This window comes from Rattus norvegicus, chromosome X (genome assembly GCF_021556685.1).
Source record: "Rattus norvegicus strain SHRSP/BbbUtx chromosome X, alternate assembly SHRSP_T2T, whole genome shotgun sequence".
Classification (NCBI taxonomy): domain Eukaryota; kingdom Metazoa; phylum Chordata; class Mammalia; order Rodentia; family Muridae; genus Rattus; species Rattus norvegicus.
In genome coordinates, this window is record NC_141554.1 from 37,365,462 (window position 1) to 37,384,036 (window position 18,575).

General features: G+C 40.1%; 1 pseudogene; it reads left to right on the forward strand.

Moving 5' to 3' along the window:
• Positions 1–2,067: 2,067 nt before the first annotated feature.
• Positions 2,068–2,183, forward strand: LOC120099537 (U2 spliceosomal RNA; annotated as a pseudogene).
• Positions 2,184–18,575: the final 16,392 nt, after the last annotated feature.

The window sequence follows — 18,575 nt, forward strand, 5'->3', positions numbered from 1 at the left end:
TACTCATTGATAAGTGGATATTAGCCCAAAGACTCAAATTACCCAAGATGCAATCCACAGACCACATGAAACTCAAGAAGAAGGATGACCAAAATGCAGATGCTACCACTCCTTCTTGAAAGGGGAAAAATTATCCATAGTAGGGAATATGGAAGCAAAGTTTAGAGCAGCAACTCAAGGAATGGCCATTCAGAGCCTGCCCCACATGTGGCCCATTTATATATACAGCCACCAAAACTAGATAAGATTGATGAAGCTAAAAAGTGCAGGCTGAAAGATATAGATCTCTCCTGAGAAACACATCCAGAGCTTGTCCAATACAGAGGTCAATGCTAGCAGTAATTCACTGAACTGAGAACAGGACCCCGTTTAGAGGAATTAGAGGAAGGATTGAAAGAGCTGAAGGGGCTTGCAACCCCATAAGAACAACAATGACACCCAACCAGAGCTTGCAGGGACTAAACCACTACTGAAAGACTATACATGGACTGACCGAGGGTTCCAACTGCATATGTAGCAGAGAATAGCCTTGTTGGGGATCCAGTGGAAGGGGAAGCCCTTGGTCCTGCCAAGGTTAGACCCCCAGTACAGGGGAATGTCGGGGGGCAGTAAGGAAGGTGGATGGGGGAAACACCCGTATGGGGGATAGGGTGGGGATGTGGGTTTATGGACAGGAAACCGGGAAAAGGAATACCATTTGAAATGTAAGTAAAAAATATATATCTAATAAAAAATTTAAAAAAAGAAAAAATAAATTAAAAAAAATAAATAAGTACAAAGAAGAGAGAAAACCAGAATGAGAAAGATAATGATGTTTCAAATGAAATACATTCCCACTATGAGACTTTCCAGCATTTCCTTCAACATGGTAGCCAGTGAAGCTCCTAGTAGTATCAGCCACATCAGTCTGGATCCTGGGATGAGCTTTGTAAAATGAAAGTGATATAAAGATTTGTTAAGCAGTGAAGTTTTTTCAAGATAGAGAGTTGTCACAGCACAATCTAAACTACAATAAAAGTCAGCATTTTTACTTTAAAAACCTAAAGCTTTATAAGAAATGCAAAAGTATATATGGCTTCACTGTCTAACAGAGTAATCACTAATCACATGTGGCCACTAGTAATATGAAGCTGTTGAATGGAAAGTGCAGAATAATCCCTGCATATCTCTCTCTCTCTCTCTCTCTCTCTCTCTCTCTCTCTCTCTCTCTCTCTTCTCTCTCTCTCTCCTCCCCCCCGAAGATTTGATTCTTCCCTCCTCCCCACTGACACAATGAACATATTTTAAACTTTATTTATTCATTTTTATTTCTTTTTAGATTGTTTTTTAGAATTTATTTATTTTACTTATATGAGTACACTGTGGCTGTCTTCAGACACAACAGAAGAAGACATCATATATCATTACAGATAGTTGTGAGCCCCATGTTGTTGCTGGAATTGAACTCAGGACCTCTGGAAGAGCAATCAGTGCTCTTAACCACTGAGCCCTCTCCAGCCCCCTTTAGATGTTTTTATAATTGAAGTAGAATTACATCACTTTTCATTTCCTCCCTCTAGTCCCTCCCACACCCTTTACTGAAACCCTTCCTTGCCCTATCACATTCAAATTGATAGCCTTTTTTTCTTTGCTTACATTTGTTACATATTGGGAATATATATATATATATATATATATATATATATATATATCATGAGGAGTCTATTTTATTGTTTGTATGCGTATGATTTCAAGATTGATCACTTTTTATTGGACAACTAATAAGAGGCCTCATCTCTAAAAGAAGTGAATTCTCCCTTTCCCCATAGTCTTTAGTTGCCTGTAGTTCTTTGTCTAGGAGTGGGACCTCATGAAGTTTTCTCGCTTACATGTTAGCATGTCTATTGATCTTGCCTTTCTTCTGGGACTGTTTCACAACAGACTTCCTGATATTCTCACTCTTACAATCTTTCCACCCGCTCTTTTGGGATGTTACCTGAGCCGGTATAGAAGGAAAATAGAAGATGAGTAGCACTAGGGATGTTTGATAAAGCCTCAAAGAAACATATTATTTTATATTTACCTAATATCGCTTCTCGGCCTTTTGGCTAAGATCGAGTGTAGTATATTTACCTAATATTACTGTACAATACATGCAAGTGTATGTGTATACATACATATATATATATATACATGTAACAATAACGGAAATTAAAATTATATCATAATAAATAATAAAATAGTGTTAGCCAATAAATAGAACAATATATACATATATTTATAAATATATGTATATATAATGGATATGTATATATCTTAAAGTAAGTTAAGCCACTTGAACTGACAATGCTCCCCACAAGAACAATAGACTAACAAAACCCCCGGTATTAGACAAAAGAAGGTCCTTTGATTCTTATGTCAAAGCTAATTTATACTTGAGGAATTCTCTTGAATCAATTGTTTTCTCCTGTTAAACTTTTAAAGGATTTCTAGGAGGCTCTGAAGTCACATTGGCATGAATCTCTTTAAGGTTTTTCTTTACTTCAAACTGATTTTAAAAAATGCATGAGACATATTGTGTGGTGATTTCTCTTTTTCCACTTAAGTAACAACAATTTGGAGATTTTTTTGAGTCACTTATTGTCACAAATCTTCTCTCAATACTTCATAATTTTCTTTTTTTTAAAGATTTATTTATTTATTATATATAAGTACACTGTAGCTGTCTTCAGATACACCAGAAGAGGGCATCAGATCTCTTTACAGATGGTTGTGAGCCACCATGTGGTTGCTGGGAATTGAACTCATGACCTCTGGAAGAACAGTCGGGTGCTCTTAACCGCTGAGCCATCCCTCCAGCCCCATAATTTTCTTTTACACACAGCTTTTAAGCCCAACCAAAATCTTTTGTTTAGCAAATAGAAAAATGAAATAAAGATATAAAACCAAATTGCATAAATTAGGGACTGAATGCATTTTGCCCTCTAGATCATAAATTATATCTAGTTATACTTATGACTAGGCTATCTCTGCCTTTTTAATCTATTATGGTCATAATAAGGAAGTGGGAAAAAACTCAACAATGAAATAAGAGTTCAATAATGAACAAATGGTCTGAGTCAGGATTACTCAAAACAATATAAATTGCCACAATTATGTGGAAACCATCAACAACCCTAATAACCATTGGAACCCTGAATTATAGGTACAAATTGGACTTTAAAGCTCATGTTCAGGAAATGAGGTAGAGCAAAATGGTGGAGTAGTACTCCCCATTGATGGCTTATCAATTTGATGAACCTCTTCACTCACAAAAACATGTTTACAAAGAGTTAATGACATCAGGCAGTAGATCACACAATCCATTTCAGAAACTTGAGCACCATTTCCCAATAGAAATACAATGTGAATTGCAGTGGAATTTCACATTGAAGTCACACCGAAAACTACAAAAACAGGTGAAGTTTAGTAATGCAAATTAGAAAGGTCAATCTAGTCCAAAGGTTACTCTGTCTGCACCTAATACGCACAAAAATCACCAAGACAATATTTGGGTATCACTAACTACTTGAGATCTAGAATACTTTTTGTCCTTTCAGCACATCTTAATTTGCTTCAGAGTTACCTGGGGCTAGCCACCACCACATTGGGCAGGTCAATTTTATGTCCGGCCACTTTTGTAATGTAACTGTTTACTAAAAGTATTAGAGGAAAATGCAGTGTAGGTGGTGTTTTTTTCCAATCCAAGCTTGACATAAGAAAGTCTGGCTCTTTTTGGATATAACTTCATGGCTATTTTGTGCTAATTGCATATACACAATTAATTCCCTCTTGGTTTTTACTCTCACTATGTAGCATAGCTTCCTTTTCTGATCTACATAGCCAAAAGCCAGAAGTGCCTTCTTGAAGCCAACTGTAATTCCATTCCAAAGACAGATTAAGCACTTTCTTCTTATTTAATGCCAGCTGCATACATATTTCTCCACATGGCTGACTTACATTTCAGGCAAATACCAGGCCCAAGTTCACTCAGGGCTTTTTATCACTCCTGGGACAGCATTAGGGTTGGGGCAAACATCTGATTGCTTCCCTTTATTCAATCCCCTAAAGCATTAGGAGATGAAAATAACACACACACACACACACACACACACACACACACACACGAGAGAGAGAGAGAGAGAGAGAGAGAGAGAGAGAGAGAGCAATTTATTTTAAATCTGAAGCATCCACCATTTGACGATCTCTTTTGCCAGGATTTCTGCCACATTAATCTCCCAACTCCAGCAGTAGCACAGTTTAGAGACTGAAATTTTAAATAATGAAGGATGCCCTTCCTCAGAGGAGCACTTTAGAGACTGGCAGCCTGGGATGATGAAAAATGCACACCAGCAACTGGGAGTCCCAAAGTGCAGGCCAACATAGAGGACAAACCGTAGAGAAGAGCAGTTAAAGGTTCAGTTAGAAAACTTTAGTGTCACTTTGCCAAATACCATCTTACTTAAAAACTGTATGATCTTGGACAAGTCACCTAATACTTTTGTCCTATTTTTTTCCTTCATCTTAATATAGGAACCATAACGCCTACTCCATGAATCTATCAGGAAGATTTAAAGATACCATGGTGCATAAAGACTTGTTACAATCCCCGAGTAAGTTAAAAGGATAAAAATTGTTAAGGCTTATACTGCAGTAACTATGTCCATGTCTACAATTCAATGTTAGCCCTGCTATTCACTAGCTTTGAGACCACTGAACATGTTTCTTTTTTCCATGACTACTCTGATAGGGTCAAGGTCTTAGCCTTGTAAAGTTGTTAGAACCAAATGTGACAGTGTATATCCTCTACACAGTATGATGTACACAGTGGTCACTTTATACATTTCCACTCTTGATCTATTAATGATGACAATATCTCCATTACAATGAGACTTGTTTGCAGCTCAGGTTTTTCTGGAACTATGTAGCCCAGACTGGCCTCAAATCCTCCTATCTTGTTTATTTCCTTTGAAAAGACTTTACTAGGACATGGGAAGAGAACACATAAGACCTTTGGGACAGCCTGCTTGGGAAGGCACACACAGTACACCGCCCACAGCAGGAGTGCTGCTGGAGTTATCAGTGGAGCTGACATGCCCCATTTTTGGTTTCAGCTTTTAGTCTATGGGTGTCCTTTGTTCTCCCTGCTCAGGGTGCTTTCCAGACTGAGACCTGAGCTACCATCATCCTAACTCCTCGGCTTCACACCGGACGTGGCCTTCATGGTCATGCACACACCACAAGGGCCCTGATATATTTCTATTGGTCTCTTATTAACAAAAGTCACGTTTTTAACAAGATAGAAGTGGGAGAACTTTATTATCCGGACATCAGAAAAGTAAAATAAAGAGGCAACAGGAGCAGAGAAATCTCAGTTCTGTGACTCAAATTAAATTATGTACAACAGACGAGAAGAGGCGAAAGTGTGGCAAGCTATTTTAAATCAATCTACATGATACTCCCTGCTTTCTGTTGCCCCCAGACTCTGAACAAAAAAGGAGAAAGAACCCTCAATGCTATTAGTCATGAAAATGCCTCTGGCAGAGGAGCAGCTTGTAAGAGGACAGCGACAGCAGGATGTACATAAAATGCCTGATGAAAGGCAGGCTCCTCAAAACAGAGGGCTTCCCCCGGGAAATTAAGGCTGGCAAGCTCAGGAGCATTCTCCATATGCCCTGTCTGCCATCATCAACCACAGCCACCTGTGACAAAATGTCCCCACCTTCTAATGTGCCCGAGGTCAGGCTTTGCCATGCTGTCGATTCTTTTTTTTTTTTCTTGTCTCTTCACTTTTGCTTTCTCTTCCCCTACAGCTTGTTCATTTAATTATTCATTTGATAAACATATCAGTAGCATTACGGAGTTCCTTGTTGACTCTATTGTCTCACATAGCTGTTCTGGTCTGTCTGAATCATAATCATGACCATACCTGTATGTAGGCTGTTTGACACAGGGACTTGAAACTGTGATGATCTCTGGTTGTGTTAAAGTACACAGGTGAGTATGTGCATGACATGCATGGTACTCACGAGTCAAGGAACTCTCTTCAGGAGAGTCTGTCTTCTAGAGCAAAATTCTTCTAACCAATGTGATCTATTAGACAAGCTAAAATTAGCTGCTTTAACAGATGCATACATGCCCTACCCCACATTCTGCAGCTTAATGCAGAAATGCTTGCTTCACACATAATCCTTTAGTGCAGAGTAGCCACTCTGCAACTGTTCTCAAAGTCGTGGTTCCAGGACCATGGAGCTATCATCTTCTGACCAAACTGCCTTCAATGTGTAATTTCTCTAGGCATCCTTCAGGAATGTCCAGTAGTCCAGTCTGCCAGAAGACTAAGGGATAGAGAACCAACTACAGGACAGGTTTTCATGAGTCACAACTGAATAGGGCCATTTACTCTTCTGTCTACTTTCCACTGGTCATACCACATGACACAACCATAGTGAAACTCAAAGAATATGTAGTGATCATCTAATGACATTCTCAGACATCAACAGTTCTATTCATTTATACTTTTTCCTGATAAACCAACTCAGGAACCATTCGATTTGATTATGAAAGTAAACAGACACAGCTTGTCAGTAACAAAACCAATGTCTTCTGAGTTTGTCAAGGGACAAACAATGTGTCTTTCTTGCCATTGATTTGCTTTAAAAATCAGAGATTTAAAAGGAATTTGCTGATCTGTGCCCCATATAGCTCATTCAAAACAACATCCTCAAACACCAGACAATAGTGACCATAAGCCTGTAAGCACTTTATTGATGATCAAAATATATCCATTACAGGAACTAAAGAGATGGCTCAACTTGTAAAGTGCTAGCCACACAACTATGATGATTTAAGTTTGGAATCCCTAGCAGCCACGTATAGAGCTGAACATACTAGTGAGTTTAGGGGTGGGCAGACAGGGAGATAGATCCCTGAAGCTCACTGGATAGCCAGTCCAACCAAATCAGAGAGCTCCAGGTTCACTGAGAAATGCTGTCTCAACAAAGTAGAAAGGGAATTGAGGAACACATCCCACACTGACTGCTGCCTTCCACATGCATACACAGACACAAACACACATACAGCACACACACAGAAGACACTATATACATATATAAAAATATAATGAAACCTATTATGATGCATGATTAATATATACTAATAAAAATAAAACTAGATCCTTAAAAATCTAGTTAAAATGAGGTTGTAGTGTCTGGTGTTGACATGACCCTGGTAACAGATTGTAAAGAAAACAATCTATTTTGTCTCTACTCTCCTGCCCTGTGCAAATTATTAAGGCCATGTTGGGGCTGGAGAGATGGCTCAGCCATTAAAGGCTAGGCTCACAACCAAATATATAAGGCCATGCTGAATAGTAACACTAAGACAGAGCCTTGTTATAGTGTCCATTGGAAGACTTATAAAATAGAGAACAAGCTAGAAATATGATCATAGTTATCACACAGGCTAGGAAGAATTTTACTGATAGAGAAAAGCATTTACATGAGGTATGGTTACTAAAAGTAGTCTCAACAATCAAGAGTTTTATTGTACTTATAAAGATCATGTGGCAGATCCAAAGTCCCAATCCTTAGACTGTGGTAAAGTCATAGTAACCCAGAAAAGTTCAAGGTCATCATCTCATTCTCTTTTCTCTGAAAAAGGACCAGCAGAGAAGGGAGATGCTGATACTCAACAGTGAAGAAAGATAGAGAGGAAAGGCAGACAGACACCGCTAAAAGAGGAAGGAGAACTGAGCAGAACAGCACAAGTCAATTGTTCCAGCAGTCAAGAAGCAGAGGCAAAAGGATCATGAGTTTGAAGTCATTGTAAGCTATGTACCAAGGCCGCCTGGGTGACAGACAAGAAACACTGTCTCTAAACAAACAGCAGAAAACAAAAAGGACAGGAAAGGACTTGACTCTCATGACTCAATCATGAGATGGCTCATTAGTAGCAATGACAAAGGTAGTAGGGTACAGTTATTTGGTGACATTTAATCTTGAGTCTGCTGGGAAGATTATGTTAATGTTTAACTGGCCTCAAAAAGATGTGACAGCTCAATTTTGGCAAGGAACAGTGAAAACCTGCTTTTTAAAACCTTATCTTTTGTGCACATGTGTACAAATTAAGAAATCACATTCCATAATCTATACTTCTGCTAGAAATTCAGAAGAGAAAAACATTAACTCCCCCCCCCAAAAAAAACTGCACACTAAACAACATTACCAGCTACTCAATTTCTTGGTCAATCTCTGATTCAAGACTTAATAGTCTTTTGCTTTGAAGATATCAGAGTGAAAATGATAATACAATGACCACTTAAGTAATAATATTCAGAGTTGCAAAGAACCCCGCTGCTTATGTGTCTTTCTACTTAGCAGAATGGTTGTGAGAATTGAGTCAGAAAAGTCAAGTTTAGGCGTGGTGATGCTTGTCTGTCATCCCAGCACCTTGGAAATTTGAACAGAAGAAGCAGGAGTTTAGGGCAAGCCTGGTCCTGGGCTACATAGCAAGTGCTGACAGAGACAGACAGACAGGCAGGCAGGCAGACAGGCAGAGACAGAGAGAAACAGACAGAGACATAGTCAAGAGAAAGGACAAAATATACAAAGTAATCATCTTTGTTGTCATCCTCAACAATTTCTTTATTTTTATATATATTGATCCTTACAAATCTTTTTTTTTGGCTTTTCTAAAGAGATTTATTTATTTATTATATATAGGTACACTGTAACTCTCTTCAGACACACCAGAAGAGGGCATCAGATCTCATTACAGATGGCTGTGACCCACCATGTGGTTGCTGGGAATTGAACTCAGGACCTCTGGAGGAGCAGTCAGTGCTCTTAACCACTGAGCCATCTCTCCAGCCCTCGCTGGTTTTTTTTTTGTTTGTTTGTTTTGTTTTTTGTTTTTTGTTTTTTGTTTTTATTAACTTGAGTATTTCTTATATACATTTCGAGTGTTATTCCCTTTCCCGGTTTCCGGGCAAGCATCCCCCTAATCTCTCCCCCTCCCCTTCTTTATGGGTGTTCCCCTCCCCATCCTCCCCCCATTGCCGCCCTCCCCCCAACAATCTAGTTCACTGGGGGTTCAGTCTTAGCAGGACCCAGGGCTTCCCTTTCCACTGGTGCTCTTACTAGGATATTCACTGCTACCTATGAGGTCAGAGTCCAGGGTCAGTTCATGTATAGTCTTTAGGTAGTGGCTTAGTCCCTGGAAGCTCTGGTTGCTTGGCATTGTTGTACTTTTGGGGTCTCGAGCCCCTTCAAGCTCTTCCAGTTCTTTCTCTGATTCCTTCAATAGGGGACCTATTCTCAGTTCAGTGGTTTGCTGCTGGCATTCGCCTCTGTATTTGCTGTATTCTGGCTGTGTCTCTCAGGAACGATCTACATCCGGCTCCTGTCGGCCTGCACTTCTTTGCTTCATCCATCTTGTCTAATTGGGTGGCTGTATATGTATGGGCCACATGTGGGGCAGGCTCTGAATGATCCTTACAAATCTTTTGCACAAGATTTTCCTTTCATGTTCTCTACTTCATTCTATACTTTAAAAGAATAATATTGATATTTCATGTTCCATTTAAACATTGTCTATTCTTTATACCTGGTATCTCTCATAGAACTTTTGATAGTATGTGTATAATTTCTTTTTTTAAACAAAATTTACTTAAAATTTATTGTGAAAAAAGAACAGATATGAAACTGCAGAAGAGAACCTCCTGTCACAGAAAGTCTCTCTCTGGATAACAGCATGTTCTGCCAGCTTCAATTAGTTTTAAATGCACTTCATTCATTCATTCATTCATTCATTCATTCATTCATTAGCTTTACACACTGATAACCATTTACACTCACCCCTAGTTCTTCTCCCATTCTTCCCATCCTTCCTATCCATTACTCCCTTTTTCTTCAGAAAAGTAGAGCTCCCCCCTACCCCCCTCTCAGATTCCCACATGTTTTGGCATATCTTGTTGCAGAACAACTAGACACAGCTTTGTGTTCTCCTACTGGGGTCAGGGGAGGCAGCACAGCAGCGATAAATTATCCCAAAGAAAGGCAACAGAATAAAATACAGACCCCGGTATTGCTCTTAGGAGTCCCACATAAAGACCCAGATGCATAATGGTTAAAAATGTTTAAAGTGCATAGGTCAGTCCCATGCATTATTCATGGTAGGTGGTTCAGTCTCTGTGAGCCCTTATGGCCGAAGGTTAGCAGATACTTTATTTCTTTGTAAACCTCTTGAATTCCTTTCACTGGAATACAATAATGTGTGGCTGCATAGATACATGTTTGGATGGATGAATAGGTTGGCTGGCAAAAGAATGGGAAAGTAGATGCTTAGAGGGATGGCTGGGTGAGCTAGAGTCGTAGAAAGGTACAAAGGCAGTATAAAATCTCAATCAAATAGGCTGTAAACCATCCTGGGTATGGACTTCAGCTGTGTGACTTTCATTAAATTATTCAGTCACTCAAGTCCGGACTCCTCATCTGTATAATGGAGCTGACAATATAATCTTCTGGATATATGGTCGGGATTAAATAAATTGATTCAATCTTTTATTTTGATAGTGAATGAAAATTAAAATCTATATTTGGCTTTTTGTAATCCACTATTCCGGAAGCATTAAAGGAACTCATCCATGTCTGTGTAGTTTTCAGACATAGTCATTAGGCTGAGTCCTGTGAAGCAGTGACTGTTCTCGTAAGAGCTCTGCTCTGTGTGGAGATTAAATGTAATCAGCAGGGTTTTTTTAATGTGAGCGAATGGCAACTTGCTCAAAGCAGACAAGAAGAGTACCAAAAGTAATTAACTTTCCAACCATTACTCTCTTCACTTATCTCCTTAAACATCCTCACAAATAGTAGGAATATGCTCGTGAAAATTAGCAACTCCTTTGCTCCCACAAACTACTAGCATTGGTTAACATGAAGCAAGTGTTATAGTAATCTTGTTCTACCTTAAATGTGCCTTTCTAACATCACAGATATAGGTGCTCTTGGTAGGGCTTGTGTAGAGATATCTGGGTGAGGTGTTATTTTCCACAGCCCCATCACAGATCAGTGTTTGCAAGAGGAAGCGTCTGGGGCAGGATATAGTGATGACTTCTGTAGTCTTCTCATCTTCTGGAAAACTGGTCACTGGGTGAGTACACAGATGTCCTTTGAAATTACCACCTGCCTCCATCTGTATAAGGAAAAGTGTTGCTAAATGATGAAAACACAATGTCTGGCTTTGATGAGCTATTGGGAAGGGATGTCTTATTTTGATTTCCCCCCAAACGAGAGACTAGGGCACTGGGTCTGAGAGTTAGTGCAAAAGAATGCATAAGGTAGAAGGAATAGAGCAGGGAAGGAGGAAAAGTGGATCGCAGTGTGCATTATTAAAGACATTGATATACATGCATGGTGATAAGTCAGGACGCCATTCCACCAGAGAAGAAAAATATGCATGTGTATATATGTGTATCTGTGTGTGTGCCTACCTCCCTCTATATGTGTTGTGTGTATGTTCATATGTGCACGTGTGACTCCCTGCCTTTGTGTGTGAGTGTGGTATGTGCTGTGTGTATATGTGTTGTGAATGTGTGTGAGAGACTCTGTGTGTTTGTGACTGTGGCTGTGTGTGTGTGTTTGTGTGTGTGTGTGTGTGTGTGTGTGTGTGTGTGTTGCTTTGTTCGTTTCAAGATTGATTCCTGAGGTACTCACCTTAGATTTATAGTCTATACTCATACAAGGGATAATTGTTCTTGAAAGGTATCAGGAGATGCTTCGGGCATGGCTCAGACAGTAAGCTTCTTGTCATGTAAGCTGAACAATCTGAGTCTGATCACCAGAACCCATGGAAAAAAACAGTAAAGCATAGCGGCATGGACTTTTAATCCCAGCACTGGAAAGACAGAAATAGCAGAAGGACTTACTGGCCTCCTTGCCTAGTGTACTTGGGGAACTTTGGAGAAATGAAAGACCCAGTATCAAAATAACAAGGTCAACAACACCTGAGAGAAAACACCCAAATTGACTTTTAGCCTCCCCATGCATCATGTGTACCTGCATATATGTGTGTGTGTGTGTGTGTGTGTGTGTGTGTGTGTATGCACAGAGAGGAGGAGGAGGAGGAGGGGGAGGAGGAGGAGGAGGAGGAGGAGGAGGAGGAAGAAGAAGAAGAAGAAGAAGAAGAAGAAGAAGAAGAAGAAGAAGAAGAAGAAGAAGAAGAAGAAGAAGAAGAAGAAGAAGAAGAAGAAGAAGACGACATGTATGCTTGCTGTCATCTCGGGCTTTTCACTCTCACTTATTTTCCCACCATGATCTCACTGCAAGCTCAGTGAAGCAGAGCTGCTATTGGGCTATTGGTTCTGCCTAATCAAAGTAACTTCCTAGTTCATATGTTTGGGAACCATTGTTATGTAACCAGCATTTGTGTGATAGGACTGGCTACAGCTACCTGAGAGGATGGGAGCAGGGCAGCCTAAGACCAAGTCCTTCACAGTTATGGACTCAGGGACATAAATAAAAACTCAACAATAGATCTTCCAGATAGGTGTTCTCATCTTGACTTCATCTGCTATTGTTTTCTCTGTGGCTCTCTTTGGCCTCTCCCAAACTCCCCTCCTTGATTAACATCATGCTGACTATCACCTAGAATTCCAGCACTAACCCATCACCTGACCACTAATGTCCTAGAAATGTTCTGTCTATCTATTGAAAAGCCTAGCCCTCCTTCCTTACCACAGCACTGCAGAAGAACCCCCTTTCCCAACAGCATATCCTTCTTTGTAGAAACATAATACAGAGATGACGTGAGCAAGAAACTTGGGTGTCACTCTAGACTTCTCTGCCTCCCTCTTACTCAATGAGCAACCTCCACAGACCTGCCTAGTGTACCTTGACATCCTTCCTTCTCTCTACTTCATTGTTAGAGGAACAGTTCAAGTCTTCATATATATTCACTGAAACTAATGTCATCATCCCCTCACTAGTCTCTGTACCATTCAAGATTTTTTTCTTTCATTCCTTCCCGTGTACCAACCCATAACTCTCCTGAAATCTTTTCTACGGCATGAGTCAGATCATTTTATACTTCTGCACAGTTCTCTAGAAATCCAAGCTCATGGTTTTGAACATATTTTGGCCACAGGAGTGATGACTGGTCTGCCTTCTCAAATTCAATAACCTAGAAATCAAGCTGGACTGGGCTTCATTCAGCATGCAGTGAGCTTCTGAATAAAGAAAGTGAGAAGGAAAAGGAAAAGTTTTATGAGCCACCTATGTGTTATCAAGAAGGTGCAGTGGTCTATGTTTCCTTATTGAGCTACAGAAACATTCATTAGGGTCTTAGAATGATGTCTGAGAAAACAACATTTATAAAGCAAACATAACCCCCACAGTGTGATATGGTGTGGGGGGGGTGAGCGCGCATAGATATGTATATATCAAAGCTAAGGTTATTCAGTTCATGATTTAAGGGGGAAAACTGTATAAATACAACACACACACACACACACACACACACACACACACACACACACACTTGCAAAGCAAAACGTGCTCCTTGGCTGCTTTCCCAACATCATCCCCTCCTCTTTCCAACATGTTCTTCCAACCCTGCCAAGCCAATTTCTTTTTCTCAGTGAAATACACTGCTTGCAACTCCATTTCCCTGGGGCAATTCTGCCTCCAGTATGTAAATACCCTCTTCTCCCAGTTTGCTGGTCTGTACAATAAAGAGAATTCCTTTCTCTGCCTATATTATTCTACTATATGTTTTAAGTGATAATATCCTGTTGCAATGATTTGTATATCTGCATCTTTTACTACACTTAGAAAGGTTTTAAATTTGGGGAATGATATTTGTATATTTATAATGCTAACATCATGGGATATAGATTCCCATGGTGTTATATGATGAGTTTGAAAGATCATTCTTTTTATGTAGTGGTATCATATATAAGTCATCCAATTAAAGCCAAACGTGGTGACTGATAAGAAATGGTTTTTGATGAAGAGATCAAAAGGCTCATGCTTGCAATTAGAGGCAGCCCAATGCTGATGACCATTTGACAGCCAAAAATTTCAGAGGCAACTGGGCCGAGATGCTGCATAAATGGATCATGTCAGCTCTAATATAAACAGTTGGTGCTCTTAAACGAGGAGAAATTATTTGAATTACAGTGATTGCCTCATTCCTGTGAATTCCCTCAGCAACAACACAATCTGTTCACCCAAAAGGGTCTTTTGAAAAGCATCCCACATTTTAAGGCGGTGTTTCACATGATGAATAAATTCACTCAGAAACATCTGTTAAGGTAGTTTCTACAAGGCAGAAATGATTTCCTTAACAGGAGTGAATTGCATGAAGTACTTCTTGGTTATACAAATAGTGTCTGACATTTGAAATTGTCATGACCTCCTCAAAGGACACACAGCAACAAGTAGGTAAAGGAGGGAGAAAGGCTAAATTTCTGTGCTTTATTATTTCATTTGTGTTTATGTGCATTATTCTGTTTACTTTGAATGCTAAGGGCTTGTGACATCTTGAATGCATTATTCTATTTCTTGCCCCTATAATCTGTTCTATAATCCTAATTCTTCTCTCATTCTAGAAAGATCTTTTTACCCCTTTAAGACATAGAGCAGATGTCTTCCATTCCAGAACTCCAGCTTCAGCTTCCTTCAACTCCCTTCCCTGTGCTCTCAGTATCCTGAACACATCTCCATTTCACATATGTTCTGTCATGATGGGAAAGGTAGGGCAACATGCAGGGAAAGCATGTTGGCAGGAGCAGAAATCCATACACAAGGAGCAGAGAGAGAGAGAGAGAGAGAGAGAGAGAGAGAGAGAGAGAGAGAGAGAGAGAGCGTGGATGAGTCTATAAACCCTTAAAGCCCACCTCCAGTGTCAGGCTTCCTCCAGCATGACTGCACCTATTAGAGGTTCCATAACCTCCCCAAATAGTGCTACTAATTAGGGGTCAAGTCTTCAATTACATAAGCTGATGGGGAACATTTCTCATTTAAACCAACACACCATTCATTAACTCATCATACGGGATTTATGCCTCTGGAGAACTCTGACTAATATACATGCCTTTTTCAGAAGGTAAATTCTATAATTTTACCTACAATATTTTACAAAAATCAGGAATGATGAATTGGGATCACTGACTAAAATCTCTTCGTGAATCTTCGGGTGAGTAGTCCACAATAATAACATTATATAAAGAATATCAACCACTTGTCTAACTCAGACACATAAGTTAAGCATTAATTCTTTTTATGACTCATACATTTGAACTTACATGACTAGGGCACTGCTGTACTCTAATAAATAAGAGAAAGGAAGCTTTCATCCCACTCTCTGGCAGACTCGAAGAGCATTAAAAATACTATATTTTAAAATGCTACCTCTCTGGTCTGTCAAAGAAATATTATATGGTAGATTTATGAGCTGCAGTGTAACTCAAAATCCTTGATTTGTACAGTAAATTTTATTTTTCCCTCTGAAGCACCATGCCGTTTGGAATTCCCAGTATCAGCGCCCATGAGAAGCCAGATAACTCAGTCACCACACACATATAAAGAAGTTTTCCATGCTTGGCTTGGCTTTTTTTTCCTCCCTTCACCTTCAAGCACTTCTTACAAAGCACTCCAATACATCTATTTTTAAAACTGTACTGTTTCTTATCCATTTGATTGATTCAGGCTGACAGCTCTTGGGAGAGAATAGAATATTCACCATCAAGGATCCCCCTCTTCTTGAAATAATTTTCACCTTGAAGTACAGTGTAATGTATTTAATTCATCTCTGCATTGTGCCATGAGCTGAGTCTTATTATCTTCTTCCTACCTGTTAACCATTTGCAAGTTAAATTTCATTTTAGACCTCTAATCATAAATTTAAGAAATATAGTTACATCACCTTGGATTTGGCCACCAAAAAAGAAAAAAACCAATCTAGGTCTGTTGAGCTGGAAAAGACTTTCCATAGAAAGTTAAGAGGCACGGAACTTGATCACAAATACAGGAGTTGCTCCAGTGTAAAAGGGGCCAGTTTTCTCTTATTTTTTCATTAAGTAATGTATTCATTTATTCACTTTACATCCTGATCACAACCCCCTTCCTTCTGGTTCCTCCCTAACACAGCCCCTCCTCCAAACCCACTTCCCTTCTCCTCTGAAAAGGGGAAGGCCTCTTCTGGGCATCAACCCATCCTGGCCCATCAGTCACTGCAGGACTAGGTGCATCCTTTCCCACTGAGACCAATAAGGTGGTCCAATTAGGGGAACAGGAGCTACAGGCATGAAACAGAAGAGGGCAGTTTTCAAAGAGCAAATTTGCAGCCTCTGTCACCTGCTTCCAACTCCCACTGAAAGACAGTGGCAATCCAATTTTTAAAACAAGAATCCTTATTATAAGGGAAAATGAGAAAAGGATTTTCTACTCTTTCCGCCCTGTAACATGGGAGATTCTTTTTTTCAAAGATTTATTTTATTTATTTATTTTTGTATGTGAGTAAGTACACTGTTGTTCTCCTCAGACACACCAAAAGAGGGCGTCATACCCCATTGCAGATGGTTGTGAGCTACCACGTGGTTGCTGAGAATTGAACTCAAGACCTCTGGAAGAGCAGTCAGTGTTCTTAACCACTGAGTCATCTCTCCAGCCCCAACATGGGAGATTCTTAAAAGGGTAGTATCCAGTCAGTATGGGAACAAGTGTAGTAAAAATACATCAGTGCATAGTTAAAAAGTTTATTCACTCACCTCACACCAGTGCGATTGGCTAAGATCAAAAACTCAGGTGACAGCAGATGCTGGCGAGGATGTGGAGAAAGAGGAACACTCCTCCATTGTTGGTGGGATTGCAGACTGGTAAAACCATTCTGGAAATCAGTCTGGAGGTTCCTCAGAAAATTGGACATTGAACTGCCTGAGGATCCAGCTATACCTCTCTTGGGCATATACCCAAAAGATGCCTCAACATATAAAAGAGACACGTGCTCCACTATGTTCATCGCAGCCTTATTTATAATAGCCAGAAAATGGAAAGAACCCAGATGCCCTTCAACAGAGGAATGGATACAGAAAATGTGGTACATCTACACAATGGAATATTACTCAGCTATCAAAAACAACGAGTTTATGAAATTCGTAGGCAAATGGTTGGAACTGGAAAATATCATCCTGAGTGAGCTAACCCAATCACAGAAAGACATACATGGTATGCACTCATTGATAAGTGGCTATTAGCCCAAATGCTTGAATTACCCTAGATCCCTAGAACAAACGAAACTCAAGACGGATGATCAAAATGTGAATGCTTCACTCCTTCTTTAAATGAGGAAAAAGAATACCCTTGGCAGGGAAGGGAGAGGCAAAGATTAAAACAGAGACTGAAGGAACACCCATTCAGAGCCTGCCCCACATGTGGCCCATACATATACAGCCACCCAATTAGACAAGATGGATGAAGCAAAGAAGTGCAGACCGACAGGAGCCGGATGTAGATCGCTCCTGAGAGACACAGCCAGAATACAGCAAATATAGAGGCGAATGCCAGCAGCAAACCACTGAACTGAGAATAGGTCCCCTATTGAAGGAATCAGAGAAAGAACTGGAAGAGCTTGAAGGGGCTCGAGACCCCAAAAGTACAACAATGCCAAGCAACCAGAGCTTCCAGGGACTAAGCCACTACCTAAATACTATACATGGACTGACCCTGGACTCTGACCCCATAGGTAGCAATGAATATCCTAGTAAGAGCACCAGTGGAAGGGGAAGCCCTGGGTCCTGCTAAGACTGAACCCCCAGTGAACTAGTCTATGGGGGGAGGGCGGCAATGGGGGGAGGGTTGGGAGGGGAACACCCATAAGGAAGGGGAGGGGGGAGGGGGATGTTTGCCCGGAAACCGGGAAAGGGAATAACACTCGAAATGTATATAAGAAATACTCAAGTTAATAAAAAAAAAGAAAAAAAAACAGAAAAAAAAAAGTTTATTCACTCAGTGCTGTTAATTCCAAGACAGAAGCAAAGCTATGCTTGGGGTTGGAGAGCTGGCTTGGTAGTTAAGAATACATAATGCTCTAAAAGAGGACCTGAATTCTATTGGCAGCACCTATATTGGGCAGCAACCTGGAGCTAGACTTACAGGTTGCTGCACTAACATGCATATAAGCCCATACAGATACACACATATACATAATGTAAAACTAATACAAATAAATAAAAAAATTTTGCTGCTATTCCAAGTGGAAGCTCTACTTCACCAGAAAAGCAGGGAGAAAAGACAGCTGTTAACTATAAATGGTAAAAGTACGCATAGATACCGTTTCCCTCGTTGTGAGTCTTGCTCCTGGAGGTGCTTGACTCATATTCTAGTCTTTGTTCATACGTGGGACAGTTGGGTTTCTAAGTTGTCAGAAGGGATCTCAAAGAAGAATGCAGAAAGGTATGTGCTTGAGTTAGAGTCATGTGTGAGCACAGTCTGGTTTTGCAAGGAAACTTCCATCTCTGCCACAGCTGAAAATCAAAGATGGGAGCTAGCTGGGGTAATGAA